The following is a 21334-nucleotide window of genomic DNA, read 5'->3' on the forward strand; positions in this document are numbered from 1 at the left end:
AGTAACATTAGTAACAGGATACGAGCCATAGATACATATTGTGTTTTCATGAAATGAGGTATCTGCCTGGCCAAGTCTGTCACGAAAATCTAATGGGGAAGAGGGTCAAAGGGTACAAACTTACAGTTATAAAATAAGTAACCTCTGGAAATATAATACATAACAACATAACATCGTGACTATAGTTAATAATAATATGTTGTATATTTGAAAGTTACTAAGTACTTAAAAGTACTTTAGCCAAAAAAAAAAAAAAAGTGTAACTGTGGGTGGTGGATATTAACTGGACTTACTGTGTTGATCACTTCAAAATATATATGAATATCGAATCATTATCAATTAAAAAATTCTAGTAGAGAAATAAACTAGGCACAGAACCACAACTTTGAATTATTGTATTATAAATTGTTAAACGAAGTTTACTTTTTAATGAAGTATATCCAACTGCTTTGCTCTAACTAAAAATATCTATAAATTATAATATTAAAAGAGAGTTTTTGTATCCTTAAAAAGTAAAATGATTTTAGAAATATTTTTTTACTTCATCTTTTTCTTTTTTCCAGTTACTATGGCTGTAGAACAGATCATCCCCAAACTTAGGATTCAAAACAACCACAATATTGATTTTGCACACTATTTAACAATTTGGGCAGTGCTCAACAGGGATAGCTTATCTGTGTTCCACATGGTGTCACCTGCATCAGCTCAAAGGCTAGCCTCGAATCTTCCTGTCCAGGAGTAAATGCCAACTGTCCACTCCTATCCACCATCTACCCTTCTGTGTCAGCTCAGCCCCCCACAAGGCATGCATACCAAGAGAGAAAAAGCCAATCAGAGCAGTATCTCCTTTTATGACCTAGTCTAGCTAGGTAGTTACAAACTTCTGTCCAGGCTCAAAAGGAGGGAACACAGACATCACCCCTCAATCCAGGAGTTTCAGTGTCAGGTTGCAAAATAAAAATAGGGGGGAACATATTATGTGATATAGACATTTGTGGGAAAAACAGTTTTCTCAGTTTATCATTTTTATTGTCTTGCTATGTTTTATGTGTTTTATACAGTACATCAGTATATGTTCACATTTTACCCATTGCTAAGTATGTACGTATTTATAAAATTATCAAAATGTTTTATAAATCAGGGCACGTGATAAAAATTATTGGAAAGTCTCTAGTTTAGATAATTGAAGTCAAATACAACAATGTGTATTTGCATACCATGGCAGGCACACACCATAATTTTAGCTTTTTGGTCCTTTCTCATTGGCCTTTAGATTAGCAAGGAAGTCAATATCTTCTGAAAGCAGTGTTACTAGGACTCCTCACCTGAGTTCATCTTTCTTTCCCCTATATTCTGATGGTATATTAGGCCTTTGGTACCACATTTCTAACTTTTTTTTTCATGTTATAGGTGTAGATATCATTTAAGCCCATATCCTACTCAGCTCTGTATACTTAGCAGCTAGTAGGTTGCTTTGTACATAGTGGGGGTCCCTTCCCCAAATATTGAGTCAGATGGGCTTGCCAAAGTTTTAAGGCCTTTCCTCCAAGGAAGGAGGATGGTGGCTGGAGAGCTAATTAGCTTAGGAGGAGGGAAGAGAAAAGGGAGCATGTTCTGATGCCTGTTCCTCTGACCAACGCCTCTCACTATCACGTCCTATAGGTCTTCCAAGCCAGCTCTGAGAACCATAATAGTAGGTAGGCAAAGGAAGATGACTAGGCCCTTAATGCAAAGGACATTAAATATCTACCTTTACCTTTGATCAAGTACTGATGTCTTCGCTCCCATAGCTTATGGTGAATGGAAATAGCTCCGCGTTATCAGATTATTATGTATGGCACATGTCATACAAAACTTTGAGCCAACTAATTCTTGGTTTCTTCATCTGTAAAAGGGCGGAATTGTTTGTAAGTTCTCAGGTACCCTGCAGCTCAAAAATGAGGTTCTCCAAACCCCTGAAATGTGCTTCCTGTGTGGGTGGTCATGATGGAGATATAAGGGTGGTGGTCCTGATTCATGATCTAGATACGGCACTGTCCTGCAGGCTTATGGCTTAATGAAAACCATTGAAAGTGTAGATTTTTCCCCATTACCTCACGTGGTACCTGGCCCAATGTAAGTGCTAGGATATTTGTTGAGTGTCGTATAATAAAAAACACAGCTGGTCTTTGTCCTTAGTTCCTGGCACAGAGTTTCAAAAACCCTTGGAATTTCCTGTGTGATAGAATTTTTTATTATAAGAGCCCCTTGACCATACCTGAGTTTATGCTAATGAGGTGACTCTTGATGAGCCTTATTAAATAGTTTCAGTGGAGGGACTGGTCATGTCAAAAAAAAACAAGACATGATTGTGATTAGAGTACTAGAACTGGGCAGCCCTGGTGGCTCAGCTGTTTAGTGCCGCCTTCAGCCCAGTGCCTGATCCTGGAGACCTGGGATCAACTCCCACATCGGGCTCCCTGCATGGAGCCTGCTTTTCCCTCTGCCTGTGTCTCTGCCTCTCTCTCTCTCATGAATAAATAAATAAAAATTAAAAAAAAAAAAAAAGAAATACCAATGTTAAAAAAAAAAAAGAGTACTAGAACTTTCAACCCCACCCCCTGACCTCTGGGGAGAGGGGAGAGACTGGAGATTGAGTTCAGTCACGTGACCAATGATTTAATCAGCTGTGCCAATGTAATGAAACCCCAGTTAAAAACTGAAAACCAGTGCTCAGGAGAGCTTCCTGGTTGGTAAAGAAATAGATGTGCCAAGAAGCTAGCCAGAGAGGGCAAAGAAGCTCTGTGCCTTTCTCCCAAGAACTTATCCTGTGTACCTCTAGTGATGTATCAAACCTGAAGGGAGTGGGGCTCAAAGAAACCCCTGAATTTGTAACCAAATCATAAGGAAGTGCAAGTATCCTGAGGTTACCACTTGCAATGGGTATCTGAAGTAAAAGCAGTCTTGGGGACCTTACCCTTTATCTTGTGGTATCTGGTACTACAGGTAGGTAGTTTTAGAATAGAAGGACTTTGCCCTTAATTTCTAGGCTCTGTGCTAAGTCTGAGTAGTTAGTGTCAGATTTAAATTGAACTGTAGGGTACCCAGTTAGTGTCATAATTAGTATTAGAACATAGTAAGTATTTGCATAGGTGATAATAATGACATTAATGAGCACTTACTCTGTCCCAGGCATTATTCTGAGTGCTTTACATCTAACCCTCACAATGAAGTTGTGAGACAGAAGACCTTATCATCCCCATTTTATATGTAGGAAACTGAGGCACAGAGGTGGTAAGTAGCAAAATTAGGATTTAAACCCAAGCAATTAGGCTCTAGAGCCCACCTCCTAAAACTCTACCCCAATACAGTCCCCAATGCTCACCCACAGGCAGCTGACACAAAACTGTAAGAGTCACACTTGAAGATGTCGGGCATATCTGATGGCAAATATTCAGAAACATGGAAAGGATTTCTTTTAAGACACTTCATAAAAGAGGCTGTGATGTAGTTGCCAGTTTCATGAGAATTGAAATGATGCCACGTGCCTCATCTCAACTCAGATATTAAGTGTGAAATTCCTCAGACCTTATTAATCAAGCAATCACCAGAATCAATATTCATTAAACAGCCATGTGCATGAACAAAAGTTAATCACAAAGAAGGCATAGATGCTGCACCCAAGTTGGCTCTGCCCAAAAGGAAAGATAACACTAACGGAGACAAACCTTCCTTCCTGTCTTAGGGAAAGAGAAGGTAGAAAAGAGTCCCACTTTTCCGAATGGATTTGAAGTACTCCACATCTGCCCCTGTGCCCTTCTCATATCTCTTCATATGTAAAGTATTTTCTATTTGGAGGACAGAGCAAGAGTAGATTAATAGCAGGGCTGGTGACCCCTATCTGTAAAGGGCCTTGGCCTCTCATAAAAATACTTAATAGAGTTCTTTCCCTTTAATTGCATGCCACAATCTTTGGGGGCCCATCCATCTCCATGGATGCTCCAGGCACTAACCTCCCTTTGTAATGTGGTTCTGGCTAAGTGTGGAATCAGCTGATGAGGCCAGGGGTCCCAAGGCAGTACACCATCTGGTCAAGGTCATGGGTGGCAGATTACCAATTAGGAAGCATGGCAGGGAGGATGTTGTGTGGCTTGGGGCCAGGAATAGATGGTAGATCAGCCATTAGTAAGGGAACTGGTGTAGGTGTTGCAACAGATTAATACACAAATCTTTGCTCCCAGGGGATCCTGCATGAAATCTTCGATTTGGTCACTAGGAGCTTTCAGAGGTGGATAATGAAGCAACTTTATTAAAAGATGAGCATGCACTTAAAGCAGTAAGTCTACAACTTTAATGTGCAAATGAATCACCTGGGTATCTTGTTAAAATGCAGTTTCTGATTCAGTGGGTCTGAGGTGGGCCTAAGACTTTGCATTTATAGAACCCAAGAGATGCTGGTGCTCATGGGTCATGGACTACTCTTTGAGTAGCAAAGTCTTAGAACACATCTTATCTGCTTCTCTCTTTCTTCAGAAAACCTCTTCTGCAATAATCTATATCATTGGAACCTGGTTTCTATAGACATGCCTTCTACCCAACTCTTTAGATTAAAGGAGATCCGTCTTGTATGTTAATGGTGAATAAAAAAGACACAGTCTCTGCACTTTATTTTTTTCTTTTACTTTTCATTTACATCTTTATGCAACCAATACATGAATATAACTGGAATAGTTTAGCCATCTCAAATATCCTATCATTTAATCTGTGAACATTTCTTTGTCTATCACTAACATGAGGACTCTTTTAAGACTAACAATCACAATACCATTATTATTCTCAACAAAATTAATGATAAGTCTTTAATATCATCTAATATCTAGTTCATGTTTAATTTCAAATAATTTCCCAAAGAAATATTTTTTATGGTTGGTTGGTTTGAATCAAGATCTAAATCAGATCTACAAAGTTCCATTTGGTTGATCTGTATTTTAAATTTATCTTAATCTCTACCAGCTCTTATTAATATTATTATTATTTTGCTATCTCATCCCATTTATTTGTTGAGGAAACTAGATTATTTGCTCTGTAGAATTTCCTTCATTCTGAATTTGTCAGATTGCATCCTCTTGGTGTCATTTAACCTGTTCCTTTAACCCCATGTATTTCCTTTTACTGGGTAGTTAAATCTAGAGACTTAATTAGATTCAGCACTCTTTTATTTTTCCCTGTAATACTCCATACGTAGTGCTATGTGCTTTCTACTCCATCACATTGAGAGGAACATATGATGGATTATCTCACTTTTTAAGATGTTAGGATTGATCACTGGGTTTAGCTGATGTTAACTTGAACCATCTGTTGTAACCTATTGTATGTTTTTGGTGATCAGGACTGTGGAGGTGCTACTTGCACTTGAAGACAATAGGCCAGAGACACCATTAACCATTCTACCATGCACAGGACAGCCCCACAGCAAAGTATTATCTGGTCCAAAATGTCAGTAGTACTGATGTTAGGAAACCCTGCCTTAAAACAGTCTGTTGTCTGTTTACCAATGTCATGTTCAGTGGTACAAACTCTCAGACTCTTCAGTTTAAGGTCTTCCAACTAAATTCTCAAAATCCCATTCTCAAAATCCTTGGACTCTTTCTTCAGAGTTATCCAAGAAATAGTTCTGGAATCTTCAGAATCACAGGTCCCAAGATGTGTGTATGTCTCTTTACTAGCCAAATCTCTGCCTCCCAGCCCCACCCTGGAGTACTGTATTCCCTTTTATGTTGTTTTTTAAATTCTGCTTTTCATACCTCATATTGTTTTAGGAAATACAGAATGAATATACAGAGCAGCAAATGAAGCAAATGAAAATCTCTCTGGCTAAAATACTCTTCCTGAATAGTCCCTACATTCCCTATGTCAGAGTTAAGGAAGGACCTCCTAAGGTCTGGTCAACCAGGGCCCTTTTGGGGGGCCACTTGCATTCAAAATTAAGAGATTAATACCTGATAGGAAAAGTTAGGGCATTTTAACCTTTACTTAAATAGAAAGAGAAAAGCTCTGGCATCTCTACCAGCACTGAGTTACCTTAAATATTTTGATGAAGATGGCAGAAAACCCAAGTGATAAAGTCAGAGAGTTATGGGAACTCACATTCTAGCTGTTTTCCTTTATTTTTTTTTAAAGATTTATTTATTTATTTATTTTTATTTACAATAGACACACACACACACACACAGAGAGAGAGAGAGAGAGAGAGAGAGAGAGAGGCAGAGACACAGGAGGAGGGAGAAGCAGGCTCCATGCCAGGAGCCCGACGCGGGACTCGATCCCGGTACTCCAGGATCACGTCCTGGGCCAAAGGCAGGCGCCAAACCGCTGAGCCACCCAGGGATCCCCTGTTTTCCTTTAAATAAAAAAGTTGTCTCTAGGATCCCTTCCAGCTTCAGACTTGGGGTCAGTGTCTGCTTTTATGAACGGGGGGCTAGATTGAAAGTAGTCAGAGGAGATACCAGCTAAGAGGGCAGGACAGCTTGGAAATAACTGCTTCCCTAAGCAGAAGGTAGTGAAGGGGGCAATGGTAGCAAAAGGCATATTTTCCTCTTTAATGGCCTTCTCTGGAGATGGTTGTCTTTTCCCATTCAGGATCCTGGTTACACATGGAATGTTAGATACTGAAGGGACCTCGATGGCCTGCAGTGGATGCAGCATATCGCACGACTCTGCCTATACTCTCATCTCCTGGTATGTTTCCTGTACTGAGAATGCTGGAAAGTTCCCAAGCTTCCCTCACAGCTAGGGCCTTGCATGCACTTACATGTCTGAGCAGGATTTGAATTGTGAGGGAGAGGCTGTCTTCTTGTTCCCTTGGTGGTTGTTGCTGAGCTAGGTGAAGGACAGAGGGGAGTCCTGCAGCACTGTCAGTCTCTAGCTTCCTGGTGTTTTGAGGTGGTTGTGGAGGAGGTAACAGAGGATGTAGATCTTTGGTTAGCAGTCATGTCAGTGTAGACTTGAACCCTACAGTTATAAGTGCTGGCTTTCTGGAACCCAGCCTAGAATCCACATTGCCAGCCCTTCTCATAACTTGCTACCACCTCATTGCCTATATTAAATTCCTTTCTGCCTACAATACCCAGATTTCTGTTTTCCACATGGAGCCCTGCCTCATACAAGGTCATAAACAGGGGAAGAACCTTCTGTCTTGCTTGCCACTGACCTAGGTATGCAACTGAGGGTCCCAGTGTACTGGAGAGTGGGAGATCATGAAGGGGAAGCACAGCCAGGTCATGGGAGAGCCTGGGGAGAATCAGTAGCTTTACAAATATGTACATGGTTGTGTTCTGAAAAGTCTTTAACTGAAATGTTGTAAAAAGTTCCTAGTGTCTAGGCTTTAGTTGAAACCAAGAATGGACTTGGACTGCAAGTTGAGCATAAATACCTGTTAATCTGTATCCTTCTCTGTGAAGAGGATGTGGACACCACTCACGGTGGTATCTCATGTTCTGTAAACAAACCAACCGAATGGTAAAGTGAGGAGGAAGGTTGCACACAAAAAGCTTGTATTCACATAACATCGAACCTCAGATTTCCTGGCTGTAGGTAAGACCCATTGCTGAGAAGCTTAATTTCCCTATTGTGTCACAGCACATTATTAGGATAACCTATAAATTTACCCAACAGTGATATATTACATTTCTAGAGCATACTGTAGATTCTTACATCTGTTTTCTGGGGCAAATTCAGTTTTACAAAATCTGGAAATTGCCTGCAGTTACGGGTCCAATTTTGCCACAACTATCTGGCAAAAGAAACAAACTGGAAGGGTAAAGGGAGGATATTAGGCTTTTCGCAAAAGCTGAAAACGAAAAGGTGAAGCGCTTTGTTGGATAATAGAGGTCAAGTCAAAGCAAGCTCCTAGAGGCCACAGGGAGAACAGCGAGTATTTTTTGGAAAAGATCCTCCCAGTGTTCCAGGCATTCTTGTCCATTCTGTGCAGTACATGATGTTCCATGTAGGTGGTTTTTGCAGACCTGACTCTAAAGTCGCCTACTCTGGGGTGAAAGACTGGGTTTGGGCTGTGTGCTTGCCCAGCTGTCTCTTCTGCTGTCACCCCAGGTGAGAATGTGTTGGGGTACCTAGGACAATCCTGAGGCTCTGTGATTTGTTAGAGGAACTCACAGGGTTCAGGAAAGCTGTTATACCCACAGTTAGGGTTTACTACAGTAAATGGATATAGATTAAAATCAGCAAAGGAAAAAGGCATATGGGGCAAAGTCCAGGAGAAACCAGGTACAAGCTTCCAGGTGTCCCCTTCCAGGAGAGCTGATGGGGATATGCTTAATCCTCCTGGTACTAGTGCAGGAGAACACATGCAAAGTGTTGCCAGCCAAGGAAGTTCACCCAAGCCCTGGCGTCCAGGGTTTTTATTGGTGGGGGGATCTGTCATGTAGGCATGCCATGCTGTGTGGCTGACCTCAGCTACTCAGACCTCAGCCCCCAGAGCAAAACAGGTGTTCACCATAAATCACATAGTTTAAACTATCTGATCAAACTGGTAACATATGGCCCAAGGCTTCAGGCATACAAAAACACTCTTACCAGGCAGACTGTTCCAGAGACTCAGAACTCACCTCCCAGGAGCTGGCCAAGGGCCATTCCTGAAGTCAGGTCTTTCTTGGGAACATGAAAGATTTGAGAGATTTAGATCTCCTGAATTTACCTTTTCCACATGGGGAGAGGAGTACACCCTCTTTGGGCTGGTGGCCACAGGACTGAAGCCTCACTCCACAGAGACATAGCATGGCTTGGGAACCACAGGCATCCAACAGGCTGTCTGCACTGAGCATAAGGATTGACTGGTATCCACACTACCTGCAGAAGGCCATTGAGAGTGGAGGCAGCAGAGTACATGGGTCATCCTCAAGGGGGCCTCAGCTCTTTGCTGCCCTGCAAGATCACTTATTAGGAGCCCCTGTGTTAGCCTGTGAACACTTTTCAGATCTTCTTCCCTCTGCTTAGCATATCAGCAGCCTCCTCCCTCACCACCTGTCTCTTCCCCACTGCAGCCTGAGGGGACCTTGATGGCCTGCAGTGGATGCAGCATATCGCACGACTCTGCCTATACTCTCATCTCCTGGTATGTTTTCTGTACTGAGAATGCTGGAAAGTTCATTCATTCATTCATTCATTTATTTTCAAATAAAAAGAAATTTTATTTTTAATGTCTCTTTGATCCACCTAGAAGAGAACAACTGGATTGTTCAACCAGCTACCTGTTGGGAGAAAGGATGGGATTTTAAGTGTTTTTTTTTTTTTCCATTGGAGTTCGATTTGCCAACATATAGTGCAACACCCAGTGCTCATCTGTCAAGTGCCCCCTCAGTGCCTGTCACCCAGTCACCGCATCTCCCCACCCACCTCTCCGTCCATATCCCTTGGTCGTTTCCCAGAGTTAGTTCTCATGTTCTGTCACCCTCTCTGATATTTCCCACTCATTTTCTCTCCTTTCCCCTTTAATCCCATTCACTATTTTTTATATTCCCCGAATGAATGAAACCATATAATGTTTGTCCCTCTCCGATTGACTTACTTCACTCAGCATAATACCCTCCAGTTCCATCCACGTTGAAGCAAATGGTGGGTGTTCATTGTTTCTAATGGCTGAGGAATATTCCATTGTATACATAAACCACATCTTCTTTATCCATTCATCTTTCGATGGACACCGAGGCTCCTTCCACAGTTTGGCTATTGTGGCCATTGCTGCTAGAAACATCGGGGTGCAGGTGTCCCGGCGTTTCACTGCATCTGAATCTTTGGGGTAAATCCCCAGCAGTGCAATTGCTGGGTCCTAGGGCAGGTCTATTTTTAACTCTTTGAGGAACCTCCACACAGTTTTCCAGAGTGGCTGCACCAGTTCACATTCCCACCAACAATGCAAGAGGGTTCCCTTTTCTCCACATCCTCTCCAACATTTGTTGTTTACTGTCTTGTTAATTTGCCCCATTCTCACTGGTGTGAGGTGGTATCTCATTGTGGTTTTGATTTGTATTTCCCTGATGGCAAGTGATGTGGAGCATTTTCTCATTCAATATAGGTCTGTCCTTCAGTGGTCCCTGAGGCTTGCAGGGTGAAATTCAATCCCCATGACTCTGAATGGTGTACTCTCTTGCCCCCCACTCCAGCCTCCTGCCTCTCATCTCTGCCTTTGGCAACCCAAGTTGCTTCTGGTCTTCAGTACAGAGTTCATCATTCCTCGAGCTGGCCTGTGCATATTTGCAGCAGTCCTGCTGGCTGGAATATTGCTCTCTCCTCACTTCTTCACCTTAGCCTAGCCATCCTCTACTCCTTCCAGACTGAGCCTAGGTGTCACCTCTGAAAGTATTCTTCAGTTTCCTCTTCACCCTCTCAAGCCAGTCTAGCTGCTTTCCTCTGTTCGCTTGTCTGCCTCCCCTTCTAGACTGTTCTCATTGAGGGTTATCCTAAATATGCAACACAGGGCCTGCCACATGGTAGGTGATCAGCAATTGCACAATATATGAATAAATGAATGAATGGATTAATATCTGAATGAAGAGATGTGAGAATGGACCCAACTTGAGCCAGGTGTGGCTCTGTGAGAAGTTGTCTTCCCTATAGACAGTTTTAGGCACTGGCAAGAAGCATCAACTTTGGATGTGTCTCTCAGTGCTGCCCCTTAGTAGCTGTGTGAGCTCAGGAAGATTACCTAATCCCTCTGAATCTCAGTTTCATTATAGTAAAGCAGTATGGTAATATTTTGAATATTAAATGACATGAGGTCTGTGAAGTGCCCAGCACGGGGCCTGCCACATAATTACTTCATAGTTCCTATAGGGAGGGCTTATTGCTCCCAGTTCATTTGTCTCTGCATCCTAGCTTGTCTTCCACCTGGACCAGCTAGAAGAGCTCTCATTGCTCTCACTTTCCTGAAACTCCAAGTCTCATACTTGGCTGATGGGAACGTGCCTCATTCTCCTGAGGCAGGGAGTTTGGAGGAGGGTAAGTGAGTGAAGTCCCAAGACTGCTGACACTGTTTACTAGATCTCTTAGTCACTGGCATCCTTGACTCCAGAAGCTAATTGGCCATCAGATCCTTTGATTCTCCCCTCTCAGAATTCTAATGCCAGTTCTCATTGCCGCTGCCAGGAGGCTTGAGCTCAGGCCTTTGTGCCTGAGCCCCGGCCTGTTAAAATCATGTCGTCTCCTCCCGCTTATTCCCTAACCGTTCTATCTCTGACACATTTCCAAACTGTTGTCCCAATTCACCATCCTCAAGGGTTCATTATGAAGGTAAAGTAAGTGAACGCCTATGAAATGTTTAGCAGGATGCCTGGATCACAGTGAGTACTGTATAGATAATAACTGCCATCAGATCTGATGCTGCATAAAAGCTTTCGCTGGTTCCCCACTGTTTACAAAATGTGGCCCAAATTCCTGAGCAGAGCATTCAAAGCCCTCAGTGATCAGAATTTCACCTCCCCTAATCTTTTCTGGAGTTGTCCTTGTTTTACACCACCTCTACCCTTTAGAATACCTTTTCCTGTTTTTGCCTGTTGAAACCTGCCCACTGAGGCCCAGTGCAGATACAATTTCCATGAAGCACTTCCTGATTCACTTTGTTGTAATTAATCATCTTTTCTCTTGGTCTCCCGTAGGGTTTAATTTATCTTTCCACTCTACTCCTTTTGCTCAAGTGTATTTGTTCATTCCATTACCAGATTTTTTACCTCCATTCAGCTAGAGAGTAAACCCATGGTACAAACCAATGTTGACTGAATTGTTAAATATAGGAAAGCAGCCAGCAATAGAAAATATGTGGGTAGAGCGGAGCAAGCGTGTGGAACCGAGCTGCAGAAAGAGCTGCTAGAGTTGGACAAAAGAAGGTGCATCAGGGCAGCATGCCAGGGAACTTGTCAGGGCCACCCTGCTGGGCTTCCAGACACCAAAGACACTCAGCGGCTAGACACCTGGACCTGAGAAGGCATCTGCTCTTCAGAGAAGGACCTCATCTGAGTGGAGATGGATTAGAGATTAGCTGACTCCACATCTCCTCAGAGACACAAGAAAATGGAGGTAGCATGACAGTACTTCCCTCTTCTCACAAGTGGGTAACAGAGCACAAGCTCCAACTCCGCAGTTGGCTGGCAGGTGAAGGAGGGCATTGGAAGGAAACACCTAACTATGCAGCTGGTGTGGGGGGTAGTGGAGCTCCTCCTGCTCCTTCCCTCTCCCCTTTGAAGGGAGTCCTCTGTGCCTGTGAAGGGCAAGACAGGGAAAGCCTGGGGCAAAAGAAAACATTTTTCCAACTCACTCTGCCATGATTCACTCTCAGAAACAAAGCTTCCTCTTCTTGTTGACCGTTCTCTTGTTACTTCTTTCTCTCTTCTTCCTCTCCCTCACATACCTGAGTCCCCTTACATCACCCCATCTTTAGTAACTGTCGGAATACCCAGACCAACAAGCTGCCTTTTTTCAAGGTAATGTTCACCGACATAACTTATTTTCCTACAGGAAGTATGTGGTGATCCCCAATGGCAAGTATCAGGAACACCAACCACATCAGGGGGTGTTTTCCATCACACAGGATTTGGGGAGGATTCGAGACTTGAATGTCCTTATAATGACTGTGTCTACACTCTCCTGTCATGGAGATGGGTTGGAGATGCAAAATATATCATTTTATTGTTTGGGCCTTGGCCAGCCTCCATGGCAAATTATCACTTTTATTTAATTAGCCTTTGATGAACAACTTTTCTAGAGAGTTAACACCTAAGGTGTTCCATGGAGCTCAGGGGGTGTTTGTCATTGTGAAGTTTTTCTCTGTTCATGAAGAGATCTTTCTTGGAACACTCTCCAGCTTTCTTTGGTTTTATTCTGCAGTCACCAAGGATGCCTTGGATTATAATTCTTTATCTCATAGCCTCACCATGGGAGTTGTGGTGGTCAGCAGACCTGAAAATCCAGCCTACTTAATGATCCTGATTCTCATGGTAGATCTAAAACTTAGAAATTGGCTTATGAGAGAAAGGACGGAAATGACCTAAAACTGGAGATGCACTACGTACTCTGTCTCATGTTCCCTGGCCCCACCCTTTACCCATCAGTTCACATATTCTTATCTGAATGAATAGAGAACCCTAAAGAGAGAAAAAAAAAAAAGGTCTAAAAAGCCAGAAGGGAGCAAGTGGGGGTGGGGAGAAGCTTTGCTGAGAAGTCATGGAAGGATTTGGGGCTGGTTGTGGATGGAGCCTGAGGCTTTTTGAGGCTCTAACTGGGGGAGCAGCCTCATCCTTACTCCATCGCCTACTTCCTCAAATCACTGTCTTTGATTGTAAACTGACTTCAGCCAATCCACTTCAAAAATTTATAGCCTACTTACTGTTCCCTAGTATGCATGAGTAATCAAATCAATTAGCCCCTAGATTTCAATAAAAAGAAAAGAAGTCCCTCTTGGGGCACGGAGATCAGATGGAAAACATAGAGGGACAGCTACAATACAGTTTTTGTTTTGCCAGCCCTGGTATGGCATGATCCCACTGGAGTGGGGTGGGGCGGGGTGTGTGTGTGTGTGGGGGGGTACTGTTCCTGAACTGGTAAGTGGCTTTCTATCTTTGCTGTGCAGGGAGGGGACGGGGGGTGGGGGACCTCCAAAATAGAGTTGAGTCTGTAGGCATCTGCCTGATGAAAGCAGCAATCCAAGTGTGAGGACAGAGCTCAGATTATTTAAGGTGTCCTACTTTCCATAACTATCCATTAAATAATCGTATTCCTACGGTCCTCCAAATCATTGGACTATTGTTAGACATTCCCTGTTAGGTCCTGCTAAGGTGGACAGTGCTTTAGCTCTATACACCTTCTCGACCCTTCTTTCCTCTCACAACATAGGAACATAAAACTGTTATAATTTCTCTAACTTCGGTAAAAATAGGTAACCACTGTCTTTCTTGTTTTGTCATCTCTGGATTTCTTACTTCATTAAGGATAATAAAAGCCCTACACTTCTTTTTTGCTCCTCCTCACCTCCTGTCCCTCAACTGCAATCAGCTATACTTTTTCTTTTGCATTTCCAAAATTGATAATATTGTTTTATAACTATTACGACATCTGCCATAATTTGTCTATAGCTTTATTCCATAAGGTAAAAATCAATAAGCCAAATAGATTTGAATCAATGAGGAAAATATATGTCCTTGAGCAGGAAGGCTCAACATCATAAAGGTTTTTGTCTTCCTAAGTTAGTTTATAAATTTAATGTAACACAATAAAACTACCATCAAACTTTTTTTTATGGAGCTAGATAAATTGATTATAAAGTCCACTTCAAGGGAGAAAAACAAGTAATAATAGCTAGAAAAACTGAGAAGAGCAGTGGGGGCAGATGGAGGGCCTAAGTCTAACAGATATTAAAAGCACATCACAAAGCTTCTCTAAGCCTTAATAAAAACAGGATGGTATTTGCCTGTGAATAGAACAATGAAAAAAGATTTTATAAAATACAGCAATATTCAGTTGTGTATGGAAATTGAGTATATGATTAAAGAAAAATTCTGTTATTAGGTGCTTGCACATTTAGGATGATGTCTTCTTGGTAAATTAACTTTGTTAACATTATGAAGTATCCCTCTTTATCTCTGGTAATACTTCTTGTCTTAAATTCTACTCTGTCTGATATTAATATAGTCATATCAGATTTCTTGTGATCACTGTTTGCATAGTATATCTTTTTCCATCCTTTTGCTTTTAACCTATTGGGATCTTGAATTTAAAGTGCATCTCTCTTTGAACTTGTCGTTATTTGAACTAGGAGGGGCTTGGGGTTGACTGCAATTTCAGATATTTTTGGCTCACCTTTAGATTCTATTATGATAAGTTTCCAGAATGCAGTCATAAACTGAACGATTTCTCTCCTTATTAGCCCCTCCTTCACTGGAAAAACTTTGGTAAAAATCCCATTTCTAGGAATCTGCCCTAAATATGCACTGGCAGAAATGCCAGATGACATAGATGATTGTTTACTGTGTAAAAAACTAAAAACAGCTTTAATGTCCATCAGTAGAGAACTATCCTACAAACTATGAAACATTTATACAAAAGACTATCGTGCAACTACAAAAGTGGTATTACTTAAAAGTAGAATGATTGAGTTCTATGCTAAGTGTATGTTTAGCTTTTGAAGAAACCAACAAGATATGTTCACACAAATCTGGTACATCAATGTTCATGGCAGCTTTATGTGTAATAGCCAAAAACTGGACATAATCCATAAGTAGGTGAATGAGTAAATAATGTGATATAACTATTAAAAAGCAACAAAATTTTAGAAAATAAAATCTGATCTGTAGTGATAGGAAGCTGATCAGAAATAGGCTGGAGGGGCACTTGGGTGGCTCAGTTGATTAAGTATCTAACTCTTTTTTAAAAGGTTATTCATGAGAGAGACAGAGAAAGAGGCAGAGACAGACAGAGGGAGAAGCAGTCTCCCTGTGGGGAGCCCATTGTGGGACTGGATGCCGGAACCCTTCGGGATCATGCCCTGAGCCAAAGGCAGATGCTCAATCACTGAGCCACTCAGGCATCCCATTAAGCATCCAACTCTTGCTTTTGGCTCAGGTCATGGCCTCAGGGTCATGAGATCAAGTCCCACATCCACCGCTGCACTCAGCAGGGAGTCTGCTTGAGATTATCTCCCTATTCCCCCCCCCCCCACACACACACACACTCATTCTCTCTCTTTCTCTCTCTCTCTCTCTCTCTCTCAAATAAATATATCTTTAAAAAATCAGCTGGGGACAAATGTGGTGGAGAGATAAATTACAAGGGGCACAGGAAACTTATGAGAGTAGGAATTGTCTGTTGTCTTGACCATGGTGCATACATGTGTAAAAATGGATAAAAGTTTACATTTTAAACATTACATTTCATTATTATCTTTCCACTATACCTTTAAAAAATATTTAAAAGGAATGTGAATATTTCTGTGTGTTCCTATGGAGCGATTTCCAGGATATATTAAATGAAAACAATGTGAGAAGAGGTACATATAGTATGCTACCATTTAAGAAATTGAAAGATATGATATCTATCTCTATATGTACATTTGCTTACCTAAAAAAAGTGAAGGATAAACCATAAAAGCAAGTTTTCTGTAGGGAGAAGAAGGGAATATAATAAGAGGTGGTGATGAAAATATAAAGTTGGTTTTTTAAATACATATAATTCCATAAATGTGGCTTTCAAAACATGTAAATAGTCCACATTCTAAAACAAAATTAAATTTAAGGAAACAATTCTGTTAAGTTGAAAGCAAAATGGAACAGTTATCCCAAATACAAATCCAGTTGGTGGTATTACCACACAAAGAAAAACTATTTCAAGTAACTTTAACATATAATAAATGTGACTATGTATCTCTACTGGTATATGCCTTAAGAAAAAAATTGCCAGAAGAAAAAATCTTAAAGTATTTCAGTTACATTTTTGTAACTGATTTTGTAGTATTGTTTCTGGTATTCTAAGATTGTATTGTGTCAATTGGAGGACAATCATCATACGGTTTCACTCATATGTGGAATATGAGAGATAGTGAAAGGGATTATAAGGGAAAGGAAGGGAACTGAGTGGGAAAAATTAGAGAGGGAGACAAACCATGAAAGACTCTTAACTCTGGGAAACAAAGGGTTGTGGAAGGGGAGGTGGGTGGAGGGATGGGGTAACTGGGGGACAGGATAGCCTGAGGAGGGCACTTGATGGGATGAGCACTGGGTGTTATATGTTGGCAAATTGAATTTAAATTTTAAAAATGTAAAAAAAATATTGTATTGTGTTTTTAGGTAGGATAAGGCAAATTAGTAATTATATTTTTGTTGTTGAGAGCTGGTATATTCAGCCTGGCTGAAAGGAGATATAAAATCAAAAAGGGCAGGGTGTGTGGGTGGTTCTGTTAAGTGTCTGCCTTGCAATCCGGTCATGATTCCAGGATTGTGGGATCCACCCCCATCTCAGATTTCCTACGCAGTGGGAAGCCTGCTTCTCCCTCTCAGTCTGTCTGCCGCTCCCCCACTCCACCTACTTGTGCACATGTGCAAGTGCTCTCTCTCTCTCTCTCTCTGTCAAATAAATAAATAAGATCTTTTAAAAAAAAATCAAAAAGGGCAATCCTGTAGTCCTGAATTTCATTTGGAAGTAATGATTTATCTTAAAGCAAAACAAGCAAAAATGCTTTCTAGCTCTTAGATTGAAAAAGTGTAGTAACAATGACCAGGCCAGTAGTGATGAAATTCCTTATACCTAGACTGTGATCTATAAGCACCATTGTGCATTAAATAGAACTAGAGCACCTTCGAGAAATGGCTGGTTCAAGAGCTGGGTAAGGAAATATATAAAGTGATGCTGGAACATCCTGCTGCATCAGAAGCAAGAATATTGTGAAATATACTCAAGTCATGTCAAAAGGATCTAGAAGCCAACCTGAAAAGGCTCTCATTTTTTAAGGATGGGACAGTTTGAGCATTAAAAGGAAAATAACTGCAGTGGGTGGAAACATCAACTACTTTACATTCATGATTTTACAAACATATTTTAAAAACACATGAAAAATTCTTATTGGTCATCTTGGTAGGATACTAGAGAATCAACTCATTAATAAAAATGGGTAAGTAAAGTGAAAGAAACAATAATTTATCCTATCTTTCTTATTTGAGCTATACCCCAGGTTACCCAGATGGCTGATGACAGGAAGTTTATCTTTAGAGAAGTGTCTCAAATAATAAGTGAAGAAGGAGTGATAGAAGTAGAAGACCCAATTTACAATTGCTAATGAATTAAGGATCATCAAAAGGTGCTAATATCACAAAAAGACCAGCTAAGCATTTTGAGCCTCCTAAGGAAAGTACATACCATTGTCTAAAAAGCCAAAAATTCAAACCTGAATCAGGCTAAACTTCTGGATCTACTTACTAATTTACAGAAAATGCAGAAGACAAAGGACAACAAATAGAGATTTAATTAGAAAAATCCAGACTGTGGGGTGCCTGGGTGGCTCAGGTGATTGTCTGCCATTAGCTCAGGTCTTGATCCCAGGGTGCTGGGATCAAGTCCCACATCGGGCTCCATTCTCGGAGGGGAGCTTGTTGCTCTCTGTGCCCCTCACTCCACCCACGGTCTCTTTCTTTCACTGTCTCTATCTCCTAAATAAATAAAATCTTTAAAAAAAGAAAAATAAATAAATAAATAAATAAATAAATAAATAAATAAATAGAAAAAAAGAGAAATCCAGACTGCAAAAAACTCATCAAGAAAAAAATTTTGTTTCTATAAAAAAATAAATAAAAATAAATACAAGGATGGAGGGAGATCCTACAAATTAAGGAGACCTAAGAGGCATAGCAACCAATGTTTGAAGTTCATTGAAAGAACAGTTATTTTTAAAAATTTTTTTAATTTTTTATTTATGAAAGACACAGAGAGAGAGAGAGGCAGAGACACAGGCAGAGGGAGAAGCAGGCTCCATGCAGGGAGCCCGACGTGGGACTTGATCTCGGGTCTCCAGGATCACGCCCTGGGCTGACGGCGGCGCTCAACCGCTGAGCCACCTGGGCTGCCCAGAACAGTTATTATTTAAAGCTAAAAACTGAACTGTTGGATTAGTTACTATGGATGTAATGACGTAATGATATAATGGCTTAGCTCTGTTTCCAAACAATACAGGAGATAGGGTGAGGAAGGAAGTATAAATGAAACAAAATTGGCCCTGAGATGGCCCTCAGGATCCATCCTTACTGAGATGGATCACCGTTGAGGCTGGGTGATGATGGGTTCATTGTTCTACACAGTATTTTTGTATGAGTTCTGAATTTTTCATAAAAAAAAATAAAAAATCACAAGTTTACATTACATAGGAACATTTATGTTATATAACCATGAAAATATTAATCCCAGCAAAGTTGAATAGTGTGCTGTGGTTCCAAAGTCCCAGTCTCTGTGCCTCTCAGATGTTTCTAACATCAAACAAGTGTAATAGGTACAAACATAAGTAAGCATACTCACTCTTTTCTTACAGGATACTAATTGTTAAATATTTTGCTACATTTTAGTGTTTCCTATCTAGGCCATGCCTTCTGTACACCTTTCACTTTTCAGAATAGATTCCAGTTTTGTTCTTGAAGTCTACTGACTTCTTTATCATATTTGGGCCAGTTGCTTCAATTTTGAACTGTGACATTTTAATGAAGCTTTGTATTTTTTCTAATGTTTCTAATGACATTTCTAACTGCTTTAACATAGCCTCAAGTTTATTTTCCCTCAGATATCAAGTATATGCTGCCCTTTTTATAATCAAAGACATCCACCTTGATACCTTCCAACTTTCTACTCCAAACTATTTGCTTTCAAGATTAGCTATGCCATTGTAATCTGGAGTTTGCAGCTTTGCTCTCCTCAGTAGAACCTGTTCTTTGTTTTGCATTCTCTTATTTTTTGGTTTAAACTGTTATTTGTCCTGAAGTATGTGTTCAAATAATTCATTAAGAAAGGATATATGGAAGGAAAGCTTTCTGAGGTCTTGGATGTTTAAAACAGGTTTCATTCTGTCTTTACACTTGATTGATAATTTGGTCGGGTATAAAATTCCAATTTCAAAATCTTTTTTTTTTCTCACAAGTTTTTAAAGATATTGCTTTATTTTCTTCTGACATAATATATTTCCTTTTGACACAATAAAATTTTTGTTCTTTTATAGGACATCCTTTTATTTCTGAAAACTCTTAGGGGTTTCTCTGTATTCTTAAAGATCTAAAATTTCCCAGTGGTGTCTTATGTGTATGTTTCTGCATTCATCTTGCTCAACACTGATAATATAGTAATCACAAATTAAATTTACTGAGTACTTATTATACATAAAGGATTGTTGGAAGTGCTTTATATGTATTATCACACCCAACAGCCCTGTGAAGTAGGTATGATTATTTCTCCTTATGAGAAAACAGGGAAAGAGAGACTATATGACAAGGCCCTTTTAATTCAATGTTGTATGTTTTCATCTGTGGAAAATTTTATTGTATTCTTTATCATTTTCTCCCCTTCATTTACATATTTTTCTTCTAGAATTACTGTTTTAGATCTCTTGAAATGAATATTATTTTTTATATTTTCCATATTTTTGTTCGTTATGAGAGACTTCCTCATCTTCATTCTCTATTCCTTTAGGAAATACATTGTTTTACTCCCAAAAAATTATGTTGTCTCTGATTTTCATATAACTACAATACCTTTATTAATATAATCTCTCAAAGATCCTCTTCAGGGGTATTTTTAAAGTTATTATTTTCTTTTTATTTTTATTTTTCAAGATTTTATTTATTTATTCATGAGAGACATGGAGAAAGAGGCAGAGACATAGGTAGAGGGAGAGAGACTCCCCACAGGGAGCCTGACATGGGACTTGATCCCAGGACCCCAGGATCATGACCTGAGCCAAAGGCAGACACTCAACCACTGAGCCACCCAGATGTCCCTAAAGTTATTATTTTCTGAATTATCTTTGTTAATTGTGATGTCAGATTTATTTATCCTAGTATTTATCTTTTATGCTGTAGCAGTTCTTCAAATATCTGGTTGTGTTTAGTTATTTGTACGTATTTCTAGATGAGGAAATAAAAAGGTTAACCACGAGCTCTATATATGTGGGTGATATTTGTTGATTGTTGGGCTTTATTTCAAAGTAAAGTGGTAGGAATTTAATATTATATGAAATTTGAACAATTTAGCCCCATAAATGCCAAAACAAAGAGAGTTTACTTGGGCTCTTAGCATCTATGTGGGATAGTTCTTTTCTCTTCTTTTTTTTTTTTTAAGATTTTATTTATTTATTCATGAGAGACACTCAGAAAGAGGCAGAGACACAGGTAGAAGGAGAAGCAGGCTCCCTGATGAAAGCCCAATGCAGGACTCGATTCCAGACCCTAGGATCATACCCTGAGCCTTCAGGCAGATGCTCAAACACTGAGCCATCCAGGCATCCCTAGGGTAGTCCTTTTCTAAAGAAATTGAGAAGCATCTAATTTGCCTAAAAGTAAATGTCTGTCTACCTTTTTTCATGGTGTAGGAATGAAGATGAGAATGGCAGACAAGTCCATTTTTTCTTTTTCTTTTTTTTTTTTAAATCTTTTTTTTTTTAATTTTATTTATTTATGATAGTCACATAGAGAGAGAGAGAGAGAGAGGCAGAGACATAGGCAGAGGGAGAAGCAGGCTCCATGCACCGGGAGCCTGACGTGGGATTCGATCCGGGGTCTCCAGGATCGCGCCCTGGGCCAAAGGCAGGCGCCAAACCGCTGCGCCACCC

The sequence above is a fragment of the Canis lupus genome, chromosome 17 (genome assembly GCF_003254725.2).
Source record: "Canis lupus dingo isolate Sandy chromosome 17, ASM325472v2, whole genome shotgun sequence".
In the NCBI taxonomy this organism is placed as follows: Eukaryota; Metazoa; Chordata; class Mammalia; order Carnivora; family Canidae; genus Canis; species Canis lupus.